The 10,843-nt window shown below is 46.8% G+C and overlaps 1 protein-coding gene across 1 annotated transcript in view; it reads left to right on the top strand.

Annotated features, from left to right (window-relative positions):
• Positions 1-10,843, top strand: part of HIVEP3 (HIVEP zinc finger 3) — a 287,505-nt gene that overhangs the window by 18,137 nt on the left and 258,525 nt on the right. The window contains exon 2 of the mRNA XM_080379503.1: positions 822-931. The gene's annotated coding sequence lies outside the window, so the exon portion shown is untranslated. The remainder of the gene's footprint in view (positions 1-821; positions 932-10,843) is intronic.

Genomic DNA, 10,843 nt, shown 5'->3' with positions numbered 1-10,843 from the left:
CCGCGGGACGGAAACTGTTAATGCCTACAATTCAGTTGCAACAAATTTAACCCTGATAAGGAGCGGCCGCACAACTCCCTGAATCACATCCAGCTGCTGTTCATTTTTATAATGACTTTGCATTTATCCAAGAGCTGGGTGGCAAGTTTTCTGTTTATTATTACTCTCCCAAGGGGAGGGGAGGGGGGAGATCCTCTTAAAAAAAAATAATCATATAATAATATTCACGAAGCAAGCCTGCTAGTGCAAACCCCTGCTCCTACTGTGCCACCGCAGCTGCTTTATTAATTTATTTGCACCGTGAGTGACAGTCCTCCAGAAGTGATAATTGGTGTACTGTATCTTTAAAAGGTTAAAACCCTTTTCAAAAAGGCCTAGACTCATAGTGCGAAAAGACAAGAAAGGCTTTGGCTGGCTTTGGATCCAGAAAACAGCTGCTGATTAGAGTCTGCGTCTTCGGGCTGAATTTATTACATATTTTTCAGCAGCAGGGATTCTAGGAGGAAGCTTCCGCTTGGGTTTCTTGATCGTGGTTTATTTTTATTCAGAGGAATAACAGAGGAAGGATTTGTTCCGGCTGGAGCATGCTCACAACCTGCAAGACCTCCCATTATTAAACTGCCTAGTTTGGGCTTTAATATACATGTTTGGTTTTGGGTTTTGTTGTTTTTTTTTTTTTTTTTTTTTTTTTTGGTGTGTGTTTTTTTTTAATTAGCTTGATTATTATTTGGCAGTGTGCATCTATTGTTTTTTTTTTTAATAATTGATTTTGAAAGGAAGCTGATCTCGTAATGAGCTTTCTCCTTCCTTACTTGAAACAGGTGCTAATGAAAGAATGCAAATAGCACCGGCTGAGCCGAACAGTTCATAAAGAAGGGAACAGCCACCGACCCAAAACGGTCCGGGATCTGCCTGCTGGCACCCAGCAAAGGTAGGCACCGGGGGTTTTGTGTTGTGTTTTTTTGGGGTTTGTGGTTTTGGGTTTTTTTTGTTCTCTGGGTGCAGATTTGCGAATGGTGTATTTTTCTCCCCCCTGCCTTGCTGCGGGTGCACAACCGGACGGTGAGATTCCATTTTGCCTCCTGAAAGGTGCCAGGTTGCCACCGAGGCGCTCGCCCCCCGCACAGCGAGCTGCAGATCTCCCCCCGTGTGCGTGTGTTCCCTGGGTGGCCAGCGGCTGCCGTGCATGGCGCGATGGGCGAGCTCCCCGAGCCCGAGGTAACCTTAGCGGTGTCAATCAGCCTGCAGCCAGCCTGTAACCCTGTCCCCGCCACGCTCCCAGCTACTTTGCTGCTTGCTCCTGCTTAATTAGCCCTAGCTGTCGCATGAATTTATCGTTGCTTGACAGCAACTTCAGTTTCTCCCGATGTGCATAGATTTTTTTTTTGTTTGTTTTTTTGTTTTTTGGCTTGCTGGTGGGAGGCAGGACTGGGGGGCAGTGGGAGGCGAATGCTGTGTGTGTTAGCGATATGCAGGATTGATGCGGGCATGCAGAGGGGCACACGGCTCTGCTGGGCACCCTGGCCGCTGCGGCGGTGGAAAAATGGACATGTTGCTTCGTGGGGAGCCTTGTCCCCCCGGGGCGATGCTGAGTGCCTGTGCCAAGGCCCTGCTCTGCTTCCCATCCTGCATTTACGCTCCCTGCAGAGTAGAAGCAGCTGTTACCTGATGCTACAGCATGTATAAACATATTAAAAATAATATTCCTCCTCTCATTTTAACAGCTAGATCCCTGCCTGTGGCTGAATCCCCTTTTACCTGCACAAAGCCTGGGCACTGGCTTTTCTTTTTCACCCTGCCAAATTTTATTTGCGTGCACTTGGGGCTAGCATTTGGGCAGCGCTGGGATATTACCCCCAGAGGTTTGTCCTTTGCCGGGGAAGTCGAGTTTTCCTGGTGCTGGCGGGCTGCTGTGGCGGAGGCAGGTGGAGGCAGTGGCAGCCCCATGCAGCACCTGGCCAAGGCTCTTGCTCGGGCTCCGGGTTTTCTGCCGTGTTCCCCCAGCTGCGAGCCTGGGCTTGTAGCAGGGACTGCAGTGGCTTCTCCTAGGGCCAAATCCAGCCCTCACTGGGATCATCCAGTTCCTTCGGCTGGGTGTTCCTCCAGCTGTGAGCCTGGGCTTGTAGCAGGGACTGCAGTGGCCTCTCCAAGGGCCAAATCCAGCCCTCGCTAGGATCATCCAGCTCCTTTGGCTGTGTGAACCTCCGAGGGCAGAAATTAGCCCTTTGCCTGGAAGTTTGCTTTTATATTTCAGTGCGTTTAAATGTGTTTGAGCAATGAATTTCTTCTCTGTGTGTGTGTGCAAGATTATTTGTAGCTTCTTTGCCTGACTGTTAAGGAAATGATCTGCAAAAAGTTTACCCCAATTAATTGTGCAAGCTGAGGGTGGGCAGCACATGAAATAAAATACGTATTTTATGTAAACAATCCCTCGAGGCTTCCTAGAAAGAGAACTTGTGAATACCTAACCTGACAGATAAAAAGTAATCAAAACTGAACATGCAGTCTGGTCTGTCCCCCCTCCCCCTTCCAAAAGCAAATAATTTTTAATTAGGAGTTTGATAGAGGGTGTATACAGGAGAAGATGATTAAGATATGCTTTGGAGGCAGCAGGAGGGAATGCTCCTCTGAGCCTGGTTCAGGCAGGGTGCGGGGCTGTGCGCGCCTCGCGTCCCCTGCCCTCCTGCTCTGCCAGCAGTGGCAGACCCCGATGCCGACAGGTGCTGGTGAACCCCAGCCATGTTCTTTGGGATGCAAAGAAAACAGATGTTTCCCCAAACCTTGCACTACCTCAATGCTCGGGTCGCTCAGGGTTGCATGGTCCTGCAGGGATGGAACTTCTTGATTTTCTTGTATGCCATAATGGACTGTGCCTGATCCTACTTTTTTTCTTTTTTCTTTTGGAGATTGCAAATCCAGCCGCAATAAAATGCAGAGGGGGGTGGTGGTGGTGTCAGTCTTTCATTTTTTCCTCCTTTCGGCCAGCCTGCTTGCTTGGCGGGATTTCTGCCATGTGGGAGCTCGCTGCTCGTCTCCAGTCCCAAGCTCTCACTCTGCTCGGGCTGGTGGAAACATTTTGGATGAGAACCTCCTGAGAAAGCCCAGGCAGGTGGTAACTAAGGAGGGGGAGGATGGGAAGGTGGTCTTTTTCCTATCAAATCATCTCCTGTACAGAGCATGGGGTTCTGGTCTGCTGCCTCTGGGGCCATGAAACCCTTCATGCATTGTCCAGCCCAAACCCTCCTGCTGGCAGCTAGAACAGGACACAGTGCATTTTGTCTCATGCTGTACCAGCGCCAGCGTGCTTCTCTGTAGAGATGGTGGCATCCAAGTCCTGCCAGGAGCCGCTCTTTTATGAGCTGTAATACCTTGGGACCAGTGGGAATTGTTGGCCCTGCATCACTCTGACTTTTATTCTTTCATCACCTCTTGAGACAGGGAAATGACACTGCTGTTCTCCGAGGCACTGGAGCCTGGGTCATCTGACAGCATCGTGCTTGCAAAGGGGACTGTTAATTATTTTGCTTGAAACAGTTGTAAAACTCCTATAAACATACATGACATGCAAGGTCGTGGCTTTCAAATGGCTCTTTGGCATCTTGGCTCATTTCTGGTAAAGGTTGTGGCTGGGCTGTTAAATTGAGTTATGTAAATGGGGATATTTGCTAAAAATTGAGACAGTTGTTTATGGGCTAAGATGTTTTACGGACCCCTGGAGGGACCCAGGTTCAGAGTGCTGTGAAGATCTCCTCAGGCACACTTTAATTCTGGATTTTCCACCTGGCCTTGGGCTGGTCCCACAATTACCAGAAATCTCAGCTAACTGTTCAAGACTTGGAGCTGGTGAGGAAGGGATTGGTGCCAGGAGAGCGGGAACACAATATTGACTTAAACCCATCATTTTTAATTGGACCAGCTGGGAGTGAGTCTTACTGCCTTTTGCTGGTAGGAGCACAAACCACTCTAGACTTGTTTGGGGCTAAAAAATATCTCCTTTCTGCATGTAAAGCTAAGTATCTGCAGCTGGCTTAGTTCAGGCAGATGCATAATGTGGGTTAGTATGGATGCACCAAGGAACAGTAGATCCCAGCATGCTGACTTGAGTGTTTGAAGGTGCATGTCATTAACTGAAGAGGATCTTCAAAACTGTCAAAGAGGGCTGGTTGTTGCTTACCCATATTTAACCATATTACTGACCGGACTGCAAAAGGGATGTCAGAATTCACAGGCCACATCTCTTCATTTGGCTCTTTAAAAAGCTCAGAAACTTTTATTCCAGGAATGGAAACCTAGCAGCTATGTAAGTAATGGATTTGCTCAACTCTGATCTCAGCCGCTGACTGAAGTGGTGGTGGGGGAAAGCAGCATGGCCTTTTTTGTTCCCATTTAACCTTTTTGAGTCTTACTTTTTCTTCTGTGTGTGAAATGGGGAGGAGGGAGGGGGAGCCATTTGGCCAAGATCTCAGTGTGAGTCCCTGGCAGATTGAAAATACGAGTAATAAGTTTTGACTCTAAGCTCCAACTGCAGACAGCAGCGCTCGCGGTTTTTTTTTAGATGATTATTTGCTAAGCAGACACTGGTGCTGTAGGGAAATGCATGGGGGAACGTATCTGCCTGTACAGATAATTCCTGTTGCTAGGTGTGTTTTGTTGCAGCGTTGATCCTTGCCATGAGAAGTGGGAGCAATGCCAGCTCCTGGGCATGTGGGTTGGGTGCTGTGGCGGGGTCTGGGCTGTTTGGAGGTGAATGCTGCGACCGGCTGCTGTTACCAACGACCTGAATAATTTAACGAGGCATGTTGCATGTGGCGTGGCCAGCTTGAGCTCTCAGGGGGCCATGTGTGAAAAGCCTTTGTGGGTGAGGGACATGGGATGCTGCTGGCATCCCCTGCGAGCAGAGGGAGGGGGAGCCCCAGAAATGGCTGCTGGGATGGTCCCCGGGAGGAACCCAGCTGTTGATCCCAGCTGGGGGCTGGTCTGTATGGGTGGTTGTGACCCAGGATGCCCTAATGACCCTGACCCTAATGGTTCTGGGTGATCTGCCTCTCCTGCAGCTGAGAGAGGAGATCCCACAGCCCTGCCGCTCCAGCGCTTCTTGCAAACTGCCTGCATGGGAATCCCATGGGACTCGAGACCTTCAGATGGGTTTTCCACCCCTCAAGCACCCCAGATTTTCAGTGCAGTTGAAAGACTGTCTCTTGCTTGCTTCCCTTCCCGTGTGCCACCTTGTCACTCTGGTAGGTCTTGATGTGGGACACATGGGCACCTTGGAAGGGAGCTTGGTCAATAAACTCTGGTGGAGGAGACAACCGCAGGTGGCTGGACCGCTTCCTGCATCTCTGGAGGAAGGGCCCAGGGCTGCTGCTGACTCACAGTCCTGCTTTGGGGGCTGCCAGCAAAAAGAAATGAGCAAACCCTGATGTAACAAGTGATCTGCTGAAAATAAGTCACCACAGAATTTATCATTCTGTTAGAGTGCAAGCGAGAAAGGCGAATGCTGCTCTGATGATGTCAGGGATGATCTCAGCATCCTTCAGAATACACCTCTGCTACAAACAAGACTTCAAGCCCACTTTTTTTAGTTGCCTTATAGAGTTTAAATATGCTTTATATATCCTGCTGGGTGTTACTGTTAAGTGGTGGTTTTGATATCAAAAGGTCTACTATGTTTGAAATAACCAAAGGAAAAATTGATACAGGTGTGACTGGACCTCATATGGTCTTCTAAATAAATGCTCATGTGCAAAAGAGCAGGCTTCTGGGACGGGCTCGGCTGCACAAGCATCATCCTGTCCTGCCCCAGATCCGGTCCCTCTAACCCACATCCATCCTACGTCACCTATGTTTGAAAGGCATTTCTGATCCTCACCAGCCAATTCGCCTTTGCCTGTGTGGTTTAGCCCATGAAAATAAATTTATCATCCCTCATCTCTCTCCTTATGGCCTTTCTTGTGTTGCTTGTCAGTCATTGTAATCCTGTACATTGCAGACATGTTCCCATTTGCCATGGTTTTGGTTGCTTTAACTCATATTTGCAATTTTTTTTGTTGTTGTTTTGGTCCTGGCATCATAGTGCACTTTATGGGAGAGTGAAAATTGCTGAGCCAGACAGGTTGTTTTGTTTTTAATGGCTCTTCAAAAGCAGTTTGGCCAGGTTTTGTCTGAAAACTCTGCTGCAGTGGATCTGTTGCTAGAAATGAATTCTCCAGACATCCCTCTGTGGCAGGGATGGCTCCAGCAAGTGCAGGCAATGTCTACCTTACTGATAGTTGCATTTGATTATAACTTTGATTAATTCATCGGACAGTAATTTTATGGGGTGGAAAAAAAAATCTGCTACCTGCCAAGCGAAGGGCATGTACTGTGCACCCATGGCAGACTGAAGGAAAATATTTAGGGTGACCTTGTGTCTCCAAACAAGATGTGGTGCTATGCCAAGAGAAAGCAGCGAGTACGGTGGCTCTGTGGATCAGACCACCCACTACAGGGGGTGAAAATTGATCCTGGGCCAGCTTCAAAAACGGTGAGAGGGTGTGCTGGCATGTGTGCTGCTTACGGGCTGCAAGATGCCTGGGGGCAGTCGGCAGAGTATGAACCACAGGCTTCAAAGAAACAACTAAGGTAACAAATGGAAGATATTGCTGTTATAGTTCAGTTGCTTTTTGGAGTGCTGAATTTATACCTGGCTTGCTTCATAGTGAGTGAGACATGCCTCTTAGCTGGGGCAGGAATTATGTCATTTTACATTTACAGTTATGCTATGGATTAAGCATCAGTGGGATTTAGTTTTGCCATGGGGACCTGGAAGCAAAAGTCCTGTCAAAGGTTGTGCTCCTAAAATTGCATAGCATGTGAAATTATTTGTCTTCCTCCACCCAGTGCACTCTCATGTGCCCTTGAAGCAAGGTACATGCACATGCTCTTCCAACGCAGCAGGATGGTTGGGTTGATGCTACTCAAGATTTCTTGTGTCTCCCTGTGCTACAGGCAGTTTAAGAGAAGAAAGAGTCCTTGTTTCTGTTTTTACAGAAATATACCATTCTTTAAGGCAAAAATTTTGTTCCTTGGCTTCAGTTCCTCGTGGGCATCTCAGCAGATGCCAGTGCTCTGGGTGTTTGTGTGGCATGGGTGCAGCTGGTGGGCTATTGAAGCAGGAAGGTGCTCTTGCTGTTTGTGTAGGGTCCAGCTTCATGGGACCCTCGACTTGGAGATTTCAGGCTGCTCCGTCGTATGGAGTAGGTCATAAAATCAGAAAGGACGTGCCCTTCAGTGAATTGTGTGAAGACAGTGAACTTGAGCGGTGTGCTTGGCTGACTGTGGGCCGTGGAGCAGAAGGCTGGGCTGTGTTCATCGGAGTGCTGTGGGGAAGAGCTTGATGCTCCTTGCATGTCTTGCTGTGTTTCCATGCTCCAGTTTCAACACCCCTTTGTCAACTGGCAGGGATCGATAACAAGGTGTTGTGGTAATGTAAATAACACTAGAACTCAAAAGTGTCCTGGAAAACATGCATGGGGAATACCAGGGAAATAACTAAATTCTCAGAATAGCTAATTTAGCTGGAATTTGGCTTATTATGACTGCAGGAATGCAACAAGTTATGATAAAGCTATACAAAAGCGCTTTGACTGGTATGCCTGCAGCTGGCAGGACCTATATTCCTTTGGCCATTGAAATTTTGGGGTGCAAGGAGGGCATGTTCCCTCTGGGAAATCAGCTCATTGACTCTGGTCTTTCACTTCCCAGTGCTGTCTCCTTGTGTGATGTTATTGTTTATGAAGATTTTGCGAGTCATGTGATAACCCGCAGACAGAGAGGACTCCAGGGAAGCTGTAATTCTGTATCCATAGTTACTCTGCACTTTGTTTTGGGATGCTGTGTACACTTTCAAGGCATGAACCCATCCCTGAGCAGCCTGTTGTTTCTTACAGAGGAGAAGGTTGGGTAAATTGAAAAATCAAGAGGCTAATTTTCTCAGCTAATGGTACATAACAGGTTTCTGTTGCTTCTGTTGCTATTTCTGTCAGCATTCATGTTTTTTTTTCTCAGTCATTTGGATTTTGTTCAGTGTTTGCCATTGCAAAAGCTGCTTGGGGACTGATGCCGTCTGAAGAAGCCTGGTCCCAAGTAAAAAATACCTATTGGTATAAAAACCTTGATTATGGAAAAAACTTACTTGGTTCTCCATGACTGAATAGCTGTAAAATGAACTTGGTACTCAAAAGCAAACTGCAAAGGTGGAGGGGGAAACACAGGATGCCTACATTAATATCATATAAAGGTTGCAAAGTTAAGCAATCAAAAGATGGAATAAGAAAGTGTTGGGGTGAATATGTAATCATAACTTCCCTTTGTCTGTGTGGTGTTTATCAGAGAGAATGCAATCTTCTGTTATTTACAACTTCCAATAAATAGATATTTAAGATAAGCTCAATCATGTAATTAAAGACTTTTGACACATGGCCAGATGCTCTGCCTTTATGTTTGTGTAAATGAGAGCCTAGGGTGGCTGTGTGCCGTGGTGCCTCTGCTCCAGTGGCTAAAAACCTCGGCTCTTTGTCCCAATGGAGCTGCGTTTGCTGCATCTAGATGACAGGGAGGGATGGGACCGTCCCCTCCACAGGGCAGAAAGGCAAACTGTAAACTGTCGTGATCTAACTGGCTGAAGGAGACTAGAAGTTTTTGTGCAACTGTTTATAAAAGGTGTGCCCTCAAGCAGGAGAGTTGCCCTGATTTTCCAGACAGTGTTTTGGGAAGGAAATTCAAGCTCCCCAAGGGAGGGGTGGTGACTCCATCCTTGCAGCTGAGCGCCATCTCCCAGGCTGAGTCTGGGTGAGACCGAAGCTCTGGGCTGGGGCTGAGCCCAAGGGCTGTTGCAGCCCGTGCCCCAGTAGCCTTCCCATGCCCCGCAATAGGGTGACACTGCAGCTGGGGCTGGCAAAAGATCCTGCCAGGGTGGCAAGAGCAGGGTGCAGGGATGATGGAGCAAGACCCAGGGCACAGATCGCATGGAGAAGTGTGTTTTGGGAGCTGTGGGCATGTTCTGAGCCCAGCTGGACTTACCAGGGAGGACTTAAGAAAATAAAAAGTGCTCCTTGCAGGTAAGAGTTCTGCACCTCAGCGAGATGGGTAGTTAGCTTGAAGCGTGGGGCTTGAGCATGCTCCTTGCAAAAAATTTACTTGAGTGAGGATAATTTTGTGCTGCAAAGATGCAGATCACAGTGGAGCCCATCCTGGCCTCCTGGAAGAGCCTTCATGGCCCTTGTGTGTTCCAGCATCCGCTGCAGTACAGTAATGCTGCTGGAGGAAAGTGAATGTGTGGGTGATGGGGTCTTGCTATTGAGCTTTCCCAGCACCACTTGGGCACCTTGGATTTCATATCCCCAGAGACACTTGTAGGCTTGCAAATGGGTGACAAGGGACACTGTGTTTTGGTGATACAAAGCTGGAAATAAGAGCAGTAGAACAGAAGAGAGCAAAGCTGAGTTTTAGGGTTTATATGCTAGCACATTGTCTGTATTTTCATAATAGGGTGGAATTGCATTAATTTTGTGTAATTTTCTGTGGTACCTTTTTTTTTTTTTAATTTTAAAGAAGACAGAGTTCTTGGTGCTTTAAGTATGGCATGCTGCTCTTCTCAAACTTATGCCAATAGGAATCAGCTGTAAACTCGGTATTTGTAGACTTGGGACTGACTGACACTGACTTTTAGCGTTGCAAACAAAACATTTTACACCTGTGTACTTATTTCTGCATTTGCACCATACTAACATCCATGAAATGGTACAACCAGCTCCCAACAAACAACCCCACTTGCTTTTTGGGGAATGTTTTTTAGCAGTCTAAACCCTTTTAAAACCTTAAAGCTGCATAAGCAGCTTAAAGCAGTCTAAAGCCTCAGATCATTTTAAACAGCTTGTGCTAATATAAGGGCTTAGATTATCTTAAATACCTTAAACAGATCCAAAGCTTTAGCAAAAGAATTTGACCAGTCTTAGATTTGGTTGATTATTTGATTGATTTCACAGGTACATTTGCCACCACTGGGTGACTCTGCCCAACCACTCCTTACTGCAAGGTGCTCAGATTTTTCTCTATCTTGTCATTTTTATACTTTGGATATTTGACACTCTGACACGAGAACATGGCAGTAAAATTTGACTCTGTAACCTTAACTCTGCCCTCATGCTTAGGTTATGATCATCTGTAACTTCTGTACGTGGCCCCGGGTTATTTTTGTTAAATATGTATCTAATTTGCAGGAGAAAATGAATTCTATTACACCAGTTGAGGATTTTCAAAGAATCATGAGTGCCTGAACTGCCCTTTGCCGTCTGGATTCTTATAAATTGCTTATATAGCTTTGAAAATCCCATCTTAAGATGTGGTAGCTTAATTAAACCTCTTTTAAAATGTACATAAACAGAGGAATGAGTTCAGACTGACTTAGGTTAATTTGGACATTCTGTGCTTATTGCCTGCTCCTCACTCCTGCATCCTCATGGTGTTAATATAGGGTTTAATTCTTCCTTCATTTTGCAAGGGAAAGTCATAAGTCATTCAGGCTCAAAGAGTTGGGGGCTTTTGTTTTTTTCCTAAATTAAATTAGATGGAGTTTCACTTTCACACCAGCCAGCCCTGAAAGGCTGGGCTCTTCACTTTCCCTTAGAGCATAGTGGCACTGAAGCTTTTCTGAAAGCTGAAGGAGCAGCAGCCCCAGGAATAATTTCATTAGGAGATATGCTGGTAATAACACTAGAGCCATAAGAAGACATCGTCAGAGAAATTTTCCGCTCGAACTCCTTAGCTGAGAAAAGGAGCCGACATGCTTCCCTCCCGCTGAACT

Source organism: Falco punctatus (assembly GCF_963210335.1).
Source record: "Falco punctatus genome assembly, chromosome: 3".
Taxonomy (NCBI): Eukaryota; Metazoa; Chordata; class Aves; order Falconiformes; family Falconidae; genus Falco; species Falco punctatus.
Note: the sequence above shows the minus strand (reverse complement) of the source record. Positions and strands in the feature narration are given on the sequence as shown.